This window comes from Pteropus alecto, unplaced genomic scaffold, assembly GCF_000325575.1.
Source record: "Pteropus alecto unplaced genomic scaffold, ASM32557v1 scaffold95, whole genome shotgun sequence".
NCBI lineage: Eukaryota > Metazoa > Chordata > Mammalia > Chiroptera > Pteropodidae > Pteropus > Pteropus alecto.
In genome coordinates this window covers 2,639,959-2,647,353 of record NW_006441071.1, presented here as the reverse complement: position 1 = coordinate 2,647,353, position 7,395 = coordinate 2,639,959, and the positions used below count along the sequence as shown (strand labels likewise).

Here is a 7,395-nt window from a genome sequence, read left to right as displayed (position 1 = left end):
CCAAATAATCCATTTTAATCTAAATTATTAATCTCTTTTGTTTCAAAAATATTAAAATAGAAGAGATATTCTGAGACATTGTTAAAAACACACAGATTGGATTTGTAGTATTAGGTAGGACTTGGAAATATGCATTTTTAATAGGCACCTCAGGTGATCCTGATGCAGATGGTCCACAGACCACACCTTGAGAAGCATGAAGACTTTATTTACACCTGAAAGGTATCTGCAGACTTTCCATTGTGAACTTTCAATGATCCCTGATCATTGAACTCTCATTTTAGACATTGATTCCATCATTTTCTCAAATCTCCATTCAGACAGAAAGAGTTCTTCACTTGAACAAAGACAAGAAGTGAGTGTCATTGATCTTCATCCACCAATTGCATAATCAATCCAAGTTTACTACTGAGATAGTGTTCTTCCTGAGTGTTAGTAGTTTCAAGAACATGAAAATTCACAGAGAGAAAAATCGTTCATTGAAATGTGACTTAATTGAGGATTTCACCAATGGAAGAACACAAGAGAGTAATTGGGAATGTGAGCTTATTCGTTATAAAATTAGGAGGACAACAGCAATAAATAGATTCCCTCTAATGAAATTCGAGGGATACAGTGAATTAAGTAAAATCACTTACAGAAATGTAAATATGCAGTTGCCAAATGTATTTACACTTCTGTGAAACTTGTATCAGCCCATGCTAAATAAAGCTGCATCCTAAATGTATGTATATTAAAATAATATAAACATTGCCCTTATCAGGGTCAATACAGGTAGAAATTTTGAATATATGTTATTCATATGGTGTAGGTTATAATTAATAGTAATTTCTTTGGAGATTTTGCCGTTTGTATATTAATTTTGTTTGAGGTCTTTAGGACTGAGTTCCAGAGGAAAATTGACTCTTGTTTAAATGTATGTGGAAATATTTAGGAAAGTGCATATGTTGCATAAATGAACAAATTCCTGAAATAATTTACAACTTTTACCCTTTTATAAGTATCCCTATAAGCCTCATACCTTATTTTTTTCAAGTAAGTCTAGAATTCACTTAAGATGACTGTTAGTAAGGAGCTTTATAATCTCTGATAAGACTGTTTAGACTTGGAAAAGGTTCCAAAAATGGCTCCATCAATGACTAAAGTAATGTGCCCTTGTTTGCACAGCCAACACCATAATTTGCACATGTAGCTTGATGAATACATTCATGCACTCCTAATAGCAGTATCTGAGGCACAAAGGTTTCAGGAGGTGCTGTTTGCTCTGTATATTTGCTCGCAAATTTCTTTTTCTATCCTTTGAAAGAGGACAGAATCAGGCACAAATAGCATTTACTCCCAAAGTAAAGTTTTTACATTAGAGTTAAATAAAGATCGGCAGTTTAATTCTAATATGTTCCTTCCCTAATATTTTCAAGTTACTTTCACATAATGGCATATAACATAAAAGCTTAAAAGCAAAAATGAAATCTATTCTGTCTTTTTTTCTCCCTCCTAGAATAAAGGCACTTAAATTAAATGAAAAACTCAGACATCACATTTCTGTAATTTATTTCTAATAAATTTACCTTCTTATACAACTAAAAGAGTATTGCTAGTCTTTATCTTTATCTAAGGTTTAACAAATTTCTGAGTTCTTGTGCTTTTTCTATTTCTCCTTTCCTCTTTCTCTCCATCTCTGTTTCAGTGAATATGAATAGGCACCTACTATGTGCCAGACACTGTTCTGAGCTCTGGGGATGCTAATGTGAGAAGATGTGATTCTTGCTCTCTTGGGAGCTTACAGCCAAGTTGGGGTAAAAGAAGAAAACAAACGATTACAATACAGTGTGTGATGGGCACTATAACCCAGACGGCATAGGAAGGGAAGTATAAGTTGAGTGGGAGCAACTGTGAAGACGTCTAAACTAGTCTCAGGGTCAGGAAAAGTCAAATAAATTTTCCTGGAGAATCTCCCTTAGGCTGTTGTTAATTTTGGACTATTTTAATCTTTTAATTTCGAATGGCACTCCATGCTCTTTATAACAATGTCTAGTTTTCTGAAAGTTCCCTTCGCTTTCTGAAAGGATTTTTCACATATTCCAGCCACCATGTTTTGGCCAAAGTTTACCTGGTTATCTTAAATAGCTGTTGTGTCATACTGATGAGGTTTGGGGCTTGATCTGTTACAGCAGTTACTATTACCCGTCTCTTGATCTTGATTCAGGCCAGCTGTGGGATTCCCATAATACCCCTCTAATTAGGAACACGGTGAAAATCCTGGACGAAGCCAGAAGATATGCTTCTCCCTCCTCTCCATCAGGATAATAATTTGCATTTCTTATTTAACTTACCTTCTCCAAACTTCAATTCTGAATTTCTTGCTGTATCCCTTTTTATGTCTTGTCCTACCTTGGAAAAGTTTAAACGTGCAATTTATTTATTTATATAAAAAATTTTTTTTAAACGCCTACAGCACCCAGTAGTCCCAGGTGGTCTCCCATCCAAGTACTAACCAATCCCGACCCTGCTTAGCTTCCGAGATGAGACGAGATCGGGCGCGTTCAGGGGGGCATGGCTGTAGTAAACATGCAATTTAAAGAGTAAAACACATGTAGCAAAATTCTTGAATCTGTAGCAAATTTTAAGAAATTTTGTTACAAGAGGTAGGTGCTAAGAATCAATAGTTTCCTTCATCAATGATATTACTGTATCATTTTCTGCTAATAAACCTAAGAATGTATGTGATTTTGTCAAGGCTTACAGTACTTCGTCAATGCAACTAGTCTGATCTTTTCTTCCTCGGTATGGGTACTGTAATTTATCAGGTTTCATGACTGCTTGAAAATTGAGAGCTAAATCTATGATTGTTAACTCTTTATGGAATGTACATTTGTATTAACTTCATTGCTGGCTCCATTTTAAGGCCATATCCTTGTTTTCCTTTCTTAACCAATTTTTTTTCCAAATGGAAATCTCTTCATTGTTTAATTCAATTATGAAGTCAATTCATGCTCTAAGTAACAACGTTCAAACAATATCAAAAAGCAAAGTAGAAGCTGAACTATTCCCAATAATCCTTCCTTGACCCTTACTCCTAGAGGATGTTAATATTCTCACATACCTTTAATTAGAAATCTCGATGTATTATTTAAACATATATATTAATAAGCTGCCTTAAATTCTTCTGGAACATAGCAGTGTGCCACTAAATAATGAATAAAAGTGTTTTTAGTAGTGCTTTACGTTTTATAAAACACATTCACATGCTTTAACTCATTTAATTTTATAAGCAAAAATCAGCAGTATCTTCTAAAACATGTTCATTATATTGTTGCCAAAATTCTTGATTTGGATGAATTTTTTCTTTTTTTTTGTTGGTGTATTTTTATTTTTATTTTTGCCAGTGTATCCAGTCCAGAAATAAAACTATAAGTTACGCTTTAAACTTTGTTTACATTCTTCCTCGTGGATAGTGAGATCATCAGCAGTTATATCTTGCAGTTAGAAGGACAACATATATGAATACATAGAGTAGTAGAACAGGTAAAAAAGTATGTCATTAATTGGGGGTCAAAAGTAACAATTGCTTTTAAATTGTTTCATATCACAATTCGTTTTAATTCTGCTTCTATAAGGAATTGTTTTACTAAGTTGTCAATGAGAAGCAAACAGAATCCTGTGTTTCCATGTGTTTATTCTCAATGGATGATTTTCCAGAGCTATCCAGAGACTCAGGGTTTATTTTCTAGGTTTTTTTTAGTAAAACTGAAGGGAATTTTCTTTAGTTTTAGCTACTGTATTTCTGGATTTTTATCAGAAATTTTATATCAGTCCACATACACACTGATATTTCTTTCAGAGTGAACCAAATGGAAGTATAACTTATACCACTGCCTTCTATAGATGCCTCTGGGGATACTGAGGGTGATAACTTAGTTCCAAAGAAAGAAGTCTGTTTTCCTTTTGTTTGGACTCTGACTTCAAATAATAAATAAAAGGTGGTTATAATAAGCAGAACCTCTTGATATCCAATCATAGGCAACAACTGAGAAGTAGAATGTTGCTCAGTACATAGGTGACAGTACTTTGCTTTTGTTTTGTTTGCGAAAGTGATCTTATAAGACATGGAAACCCAGCTCCCAGGACTTATTTTGGAGGTTTGTGACATGGATGGGGAACTTGAGATGCTGAGTATGGAATAAGTACTATACTTCATCCACCAGCTTTCTAGTATGCCTAGTGTACCTGAGAGCAGAGAGAACTCGACTGCTGGGTGATGATGTATTGAAGCAAAACACACCCAAACACACAAAACACTTGGATTTCAAAATGGTATTCTTTTATATGAGAACAAACTCCTATAATAAAATGTTGAATTAGCTGACTGAGAACTACCTACCAAACCACTAGTACTTCCTGTATAATAGTTTAAGTTATGTCTCGGAGCCTACCATACCAGCACTTTAGAGAAATAAGGATTTTGATCATTGAAATACTCTAATAGGGGCGTTAGGAAGCTAGTTATAAATACAGAATCAGTGTTTTCTTCTCACAGTGTCACTGATGTGGTTTGCATTAGAATAAGTGTTCAATGCAGTTCCTCAAACATTTATTGAGAGCCTACTGTGTGTCAGGGATTCGAGAAACAAAAATGTCTGCAATAGGATACCATGCTTTCAAAGAACTTATGAAATAATGGAGAATAAATATTTTGGAGATATAACTTTCTTTTATAAATTCATTTTTCAAAACTTATTGTGATTTTGAAAGAACAGGAATCATATCTTTTACTCCTTTTATATATTTTCAAAATGGCTAATGCAAAATGGAAACTGAATATTACTGTTGACAGACTAACTGATTTATGGAAAAATTGTTGCCAAATTCAGGTAAACAGTTGCTGAGGTCTCCAGAGACAATGAATGGAATTAATATGCCTGTTTCTAAGTGTAATTTTTTTATTCCTTTATAATCCCTGTTGTACTTTGCTGTATTATTTGGACAAATCCCTCAACACATGAAAGAAGAATGACAATTTTTTGAAAAATCTTATTATTATATAAGATTTTCTGTGTGATAAAACCACACCCAATGGGCCTCACCCAGAGGAGCTTATATGTTATTAGACTCAAGAATGTTAAGTGTGTTAGATTCGGTCCCTGTTGGGCAGTCATATGACGCAAATGGTGACTCTGAAATGAAGCCATAATATATGGTTTAACCTCTTAACAGTTTGTGATGTCATTTTTTATGTGGTAAGAAAAACAAATGCTGTCACATTTTATATTTGAGACTCCCGCAAGCCAACATCAAGAGATTAAGTATGCACATTACTAACACACTATCATGAATGCAGTTAGACGTATGCCAGGAAATCAGTGTGGCCTCAAACACTCCTCAGTAACCCAGTGTTATAGAATGGAAAGATAAGTCTGCTGATAAGTTGTAACTCTCATGAATAACTGAGTTTTCTCCTTAGAAGGACGTAGTAGAAGTAATTTTAAATATTTTGATCTGAATGTTAATATATATAACTATGTTTATTCAGTTTCAGTTAATCTTAATACATACAATTTAAAAATCCAGAAATACAGTAGCTAAAACTAAAGAAAGATCTGTATGTTCATATAAAAGACAGATTAAATTGGGGCAGAGAGTAAGTAAAACTGCCGGTTACCAATGTTTACTTTCTTGAAATAGGTTTTGAGTCATTTCTGTGAGGTATAAACATACTACTTTGTTTTCTACCGTTTTTTATTATGCACATAATTTTTATAAGAGTTGAATCCACATCTCTCTATGGACTGGAATATTGTTAAAACAGCTTCACTCAAGCGAGGAAACTTTTAACTGTATAGTTCAGGTATGTATATTTTCTTTGAACAAAGTTTGTGACATTCAGCTTGTCAAAAATGAATATTTTGCTTGACTGAACAGCTTCACTCTGTTTTGCTCGTCTACCGAGGCAAATAAAGGCTGACAAGAAGGGCATTTCCATCTAGTTAAAGACCAAGAGGAGAATGAAGCAGGATTTGAGCCAGTTATCAGAAAGTTCCTTTCTTGATGTATGTTTTATAATGTGCATGATATACTAACTGGAAATAATTTAGATAAATCTTAACTCTGGGTAACAGAATGTGTGCCTCTCCCTTCCTCTCGTTTCTAAATATTTTATGAAAAGTATAATTTGTATTGTGGTGGATGTTCTGTATGTATTATTCACATTATTTACTTATTGATTTCTCTTTATTGGGGAAACTTTGAGGTGATAATGGGGAACATAATTGCCTCTACCAAACTTCATTATATTTTTTAGAAAAAGGAAAGGTTGTTAGAATGTTTTATTATCTGTTCAAGAATTATGTGGCTTATGGATTTTTAATGGAGTTTGCCTAGGAATTTACACGATTAGACAGTTTCCTATTAGTGGATTCTGTCCATTTATTTAATCAGTAGGCCAGTCCTTTTATTTTTTTAGCATATAACGTCCGTCCTTAAGGAGCCTGCAGTTTGTGTCTTACTTGATGGTTAAGTGTCCAGGTCAGCTCACTGAAAGATGGGAGGTATGGTATAAATTCATCGATTAATTCAATAATTTTTAATTTTATCAAACATGTGCTAGGCATTTGGACTGGGTGGGCATTAGAACCATAATGGTAAACTGCTCCTATAAAATTTACAGCCTAGTGGAAGAGGGAAAGACATTTTGGTTAATTAATCACATTAATAAAAGTATAATTGCAAATTAGAATCAATTCTCTGAAGGAAAATAACACAGATATATGAGTACATATAAATAAAGAATCCAACCCCCAAATGGGAGACCTTTTAGGTGATAGTTAAGGGGATTGGGAGGGAAGGGGTCAGCACATACAGTAGTGTTCCTAAGAATAGCTTACCAATATATAAGGAACAGCCAAGAAGGAAGGAAGGATTGACCATGCCACACATGGTTTTGCTAGGACAAGTAGGAAAACAAGTTCATTGGATATGACACCGTGGAGGTAACTGGTGGCTGGAACAGATTCTATTTTTGCAGAGTGAGTGATGGTGGCTGAATTCTGACTAGAATGGGTTGAGGATTACATAGGAAGAGAAGAAAGCAATAGGGAGTATAAATAAAACCTTTAAGAATTATGGTTATGAAGGGAAGATGTGGAGTAGTTGAAGTAGAGTTATTAACTTTTTTTGTTAATATGTGGGAGAGGCTGCAGCACATTGAATATTGAAAGATAGAATAGAGTTTACAGGGAGTTGCAGACTATGCAGCAAAGGGAAAAGTTTTATTAAGTTTTCTTAATAGTCGAAGGCAAATAGAAGGATTGGCCTTAGAAAACAAAGGGGGGGATGGTTGTGAATATAAGCAGATTTGGTCAAAAAGGTAAAGTAATAGTTGTTTCCATTCAACTATGT

The 7,395-nt window shown here is 34.1% G+C and overlaps 1 pseudogene; it reads right to left on the bottom strand.

The window, feature by feature from the left end:
* Positions 1 to 2,446: 2,446 nt before the first annotated feature.
* On the bottom strand, positions 2,447 to 2,565 carry LOC112485114 (annotated as a pseudogene).
* Between the last annotated feature and the right edge of the window lie 4,830 nt (positions 2,566 to 7,395).